Source organism: Durio zibethinus, chromosome 5 (assembly GCF_047325235.1).
Source record: "Durio zibethinus cultivar Kanyao isolate XHJ-2024 chromosome 5, ASM4732523v1, whole genome shotgun sequence".
Taxonomy (NCBI): Eukaryota; Viridiplantae; Streptophyta; class Magnoliopsida; order Malvales; family Malvaceae; genus Durio; species Durio zibethinus.
Window position 1 is genome coordinate 27,382,595 of NC_143166.1, and position 5,155 is coordinate 27,387,749.

At 33.1% G+C, this 5,155-nt stretch overlaps 1 long non-coding RNA gene across 12 annotated transcripts; it reads right to left on the reverse strand.

Annotated features, from left to right (window-relative positions):
• On the reverse strand, positions 1-4,930 carry LOC149518878 (uncharacterized). 12 transcript variants are annotated; one of them, XR_016342220.1, is made up of 9 exons: positions 4,726-4,930; positions 4,595-4,636; positions 3,624-3,674; positions 2,562-2,770; positions 2,356-2,412; positions 1,968-2,227; positions 1,390-1,521; positions 1,188-1,241; positions 1-1,089 (listed from the first exon to the last, which is right to left on the reverse strand). It is a non-coding gene; the product is annotated as an uncharacterized LOC149518878 (long non-coding RNA). The 12 variants fall into 12 exon arrangements; XR_016342217.1 differs by having other exon boundaries at positions 1-289; positions 987-1,089; positions 4,595-4,929; XR_016342218.1 differs by lacking the exon at positions 4,595-4,636.
• Positions 4,931-5,155: the final 225 nt, after the last annotated feature.

Here is a 5,155-nt window from a genome sequence, read left to right on the forward strand (position 1 = left end):
TATAAAACAATATATAATTATCTCTCGGACGTATTAATTCCTTTTAAGGACTCTAGATTTTTATCTAAAAGAACTTAAGCAGATTAACAAGACAACTGAGCAATACATATTCAAAATCAACAGGAATCCCTTCCTCATATTAGTTCCCTCTATTACCAGTAAAGAATCTCTTTGTAGGTTGAAAGTCTTAAGGCCAAAAAAGAAGCTCCACATGGTGAAGCCATCGTTAGGCATTAAGTAAGATTCCAGTAAGGTTCACCTGCCTGCAATGCTTTCCTTGTATGAAATCCTGCATTTGCAAATAAATCAGTCACTAAAGCCTAGGTAGTAAAAACCAAGCATCTTCATCAATACACTCCCAATAGAAAAGTGCCAGAATACGGGCACAAAAAAAGGACCCAAAACATTAAACATCTAGAACAGCCAAGCTTCAAAACTTCTATAGAGCAACCGATAAAACAAAAAGAAACCATAACCATACCTGAAGAAAGAGACTATTCAGTCTAGAACACCCAAGCTTCAAAACTTCTAAAGAGCAACAATTACTAAATTTAAGATAGGCAGAAAATTTAGAAGGTAACAGATAAAACAAAAAGAAACCATAACCATAAAAAAGAAACCATACCTCAGATTAAGAAAGGACAAGTTAAAACAAGCAAGTTCAACTTCCTTTAAATTGGTTGACAAAGAAAGGTTTAGAGATGATAAATGGAAACATCATGTTGCTAGTGGGATGGGCATTTTCCTAATATTTGGACAACCTATGTAGTTGAGGTTCTACAGTAAATGGTTCGCTTGCTCGACTAGCTTATAGATGTTATCAAAACAAAGCATGCTAGATTTATTATGCACACAAAGCAACTCAAATCGACTACTAGTAGCACCCCAATTCAGGCCATGCATATTTATATATCCATTCAAGCTCAAATGGGTAAGATGTGTGCAATATGCAAGAAGCTCCTCTGTGGCAAATTGGCATAGCGTACCATATGACAAGTCCAAATCCTGGAGTTCTCATAAAGCACCTTCCTTGTAAAGAGGCTCCAATGATGAGCCAGCTAGATATTTGCAGGATTGCAATTTTTGCACCTAAAAGAAGAAACAGAAAAGTGAACAAAAGAACATTGCAGGAAATAATCAAAACATGCAATATTGGAAACATTAAAAGCTTAAACCAGACAATTTACCAGAATGACATATTGCATGGTATTCACTCAGTCTTCACTCAGCCTTGGAGTAGCCTAATGGAGAAAAAGAAATGCTGAAAAGTTGATAAAATTTAAACTGAACTAAAGATCAAGCACCATATAAAAGAAATAGATAAGCACCATCATGCTAGATACAGAAAAGGGAAAATATTGACAGAAAGAAAAGAAAGTATTTACTCACCCAGGTAACAAGACTTTGCTGTCCACAAGGCATCGTGTGGTCAATAGGTTTCCTCCTAGTCAGAAGCTCTAGGAGTACAACCCAAAACTATACACATCACTCTTTTGTGTCAACTGGCCGGTCATTGCATACCTGGAAAACGTTAGAGCCATAAATCAGTTAAAATTGTGCACCTCCTCTGGGATAGTGATGCATTCAGAAAAAATACTGGAACTCCTTCAAATTCATGTCCGTAGTTCTAGGCTTCTAGTAGTGCAGATGGACTCCACATACTATTGGACCTTGGATAAGTTTGTATATCTATCATGAAAGAGGTGGGAAAGAATGTAGGGAGTCCAAATAGCAACATCATTTGGGGAAAAAAAGTGACATCAATAAAGATTGATGTAAATAAATATATCTGGATGTCAGAGTTTAGACTAGTTACAAACATATGCATAATTTCCTAGCTGTTATCAACGAATAGAATTAAACATAACAAACCATATACAAGAAGTCAACTAAACACATAGCAAAGGCCATTAACTAGTTGGTTCAGAAAAAGAAAAATATAACATAAAGAAGCTAAGAAAGCATACTCTGGGGCATGGTAGCCAAAGGACCCCAAAACTCAAGTAGAATGAAGACAAGCAGCCTTGTCAGGAGACTGGTTTGAGAGGTTAAAATTTGCAATCTTCGCTTTAAACTCTTCAAAGAGGAAGACATTGCTAGATCTTATATCTCTTGTATAATAGAAGGTTGAACCTTCTCATGTACCTTACCACATCAACCGCTATTCTTACCTGCTACATCTAGTCAAGCATTGGACCTGGTTGTGCCCCTTGAACTCCCTTCCTACCTATAATTGTAAGAAAGAAAAAAAAAAGAAAAAAAGTCAAACTAATAGTCTATTTTGTATATAAAAAAAACGTTTTGTCAGATAACTCTAAATCAGGAACTAATATATAAAATAAGGGCCTCATATACCATGCAATATGTCATGTTTCCAATACTTGGGCTACACTGTAGGGAGAAGCCATAAACCTGCATCAATGGAAAAACATGTCATTAGTAGACAACCATGTGATGCAATTTGTTAATAAGATACTTAATAAGCGTGAATTGTCTAAAAGAAAAAAAAATCACCTATTGGCATGTGCATTTTATACAAAAAAATAATTATCAAAGCTCACCATCTTCATTGTCTAATTCTTCTATTCGCCTTCTTTTTCTCCTCCTTTTCCTTCCATTTTCCTTATTTTTCTCCTTTCTAATGAAATATGTGTTTCCATTGTCTCTCCAGCAACATCAATCCTTTGCCAAGTGGGAATATCTTCACAATTATCCATATCAACCGATAAACTTTCAAAAGTAGCTTGATTTTGTTGATATGGCTCATCTTCTTCAATTGGCATATCATAAAGGTCTAGAGGATGAGTTTTTTGCACAACATACCAATTAAGATCCAAAACATCTTTTACATAAAAGACTTGTAGTACTTGAGATGCAAGTATATATGGTTAATTAGTTTATAAGGATCGTGAAAAGTTTACACAAAGTAAACCCATAAATATCAGTCTTAATCCCTTTACCTCGATTAAATACATCTCTCCGATCAAACTTAAACATACAGACTTGAGGGTCATCTAGATAATGTAATTCAATAATGTCTACTAACACACAAAAATAGTCTACATTACCCACAATGGGATTCTTTGTTTCTCCTATGACAAAGACCCCACTATTTTAAGTATTCATTTATTGTTCACGATCTCTTATATGAAACCTAAACCCATTAATAATGTACCCTTTCTAACTTATCACTTGATGATCAGGATCTCAAGCAAGTGATAACAATTTGGCATTCACTAGCCCACTCTCATGTCCAGACAATTATGTGAACTATAGATTAAAATGATAATATTAGTTGAATAAATTTATATAATAATTATCTATCTTAATAATATGAATATATATTACTTACCTTTTTTTCAAACCAACTAGGAAACCCTTTATCATGTATATTGCCTAAGTTTCTTGCACTTTCTCCTAAAGTTGAGCTAATCAACTATTTATGTTCTTTATCATGGAAAAGAAAATTATTAGTTAGAGAATAAAGTAAAGCTTCTGCAGAAATTTAAACTGACAATACTGGAAATCTATAATGAACATAGCAATACACATAGAATAAAGTAAAGTTTCTACAGAAATTTAAACTGACAATACTGGTAAATGTACAATGAACATAGCTTTACCTTGGAGTTGGAGATGCTCTTTTATATTGTGGTGGAGGGCAATGACCTCGCCTAGAAGCATCAACTAGACTGTGTTAGAGAAAGAAAAGAAAACTCCGATACAAATATTAATTAAACTTTCAAAAGGTTAATAACCACATGCACCTAAAAAAAGGTGGGAGGGATAATTGCAGTATCTTAAACTTGAGACACCAATATCAATAAAGAGGATGGCATTCTGAATTGCAGAAGACATTTGGATCCAACAATCTAAGTTTTATTTCATTAAACTAACTGCATTGTGACCTCTCAATTCATGATTTTGATCCAACTCTTATACATAATACATATATTTAGATTCTAACTAAATCAGCTGTTAAGAAAATGACAGAATTTGCACTTCCTACTATTCCAAGCAGCCATAACTAAATGAAATTAAATTATTGCTTAAGGTGAGTTGGATGAACTAGAATCCCATAAACCAAGTTTTAAGTACTTTTATTAGGTAAATCATACATTTTTGGCTATTTGCAACAATAACGAGTACTAACTTCAAAACTATCAACACAGGAAGGAAAATTTGATATCCCTAAGATTCCAAATAGGGATCCCTTTGGTTGTTACTCTACTACTTTTTTTATTTGCTCCTGCTTCCTAAGAAATAGAAAACAATAAAAAACAAATGATAGAAACCCAAATTAATTGATTAAAAATGTACAAATAACTAAAACATAATACGATTCTAACATGATTGCTCCATATAAAAGTAAAATCACTGCCTTATATTCTCCAATTTGTTTCTTAAATTGAAACTAGTAAAAGTAACAACCAAATAGAACCTAATCAATTTAAAATTGAATTCTTTGGCATCTTTTTGCTATTAACAAAATGTATCTTTTTTCATGAAAATATTCAGAGCTTAAGAATTTATTAAATCCTTATGAACAATTTCTAGAGTATAAAATATATGAAGAGAGAAGTAAAAAAATGACTTTCGACGCTGAGAAGGAGGGCTACGACTTTGAAAGCTAGCGCTGCGAAAAGGAAAGGAAAATGCTAAGGATCTAGACCGAGAGCGAGAGTCATAGCTAGACGGAGAAACAGATCTGAAATGAGAGCTCACTGATGACTGGGCTTATTGAGAAGAGAGAAGGATGGCGGCGGTAATGGCGACAACATAAGCGGTGGTGACAAAGGCGGTGCCAGTGACAATGCTAATTAAGAGGCAAGGAAGAAACCCCTAATTCTTGGTTGAGTGAAAGTTTTTTTGTTTTTTTTTTTCCTATGGAAAATTTTGATAATTTTTATTTGCCTTCTTTTCAAACAAAAAAATTTGTTATGTTCATTTTTTTTGTATTCACGGTGAAAGGGATGCGGCGAAGGTCACCTTTGAATATTCACTCTCAATAAATTTATCTGCCTTTAAATATTAACTTTCAACAAAATCATAAATCCTGATAATAATTTTTATTTACTGTTTTTTTATATTTTTTGTACTAGATACTTTTTTAAATATTTTTTATTTTTATTATTATTAAAAAATATATTTTTTT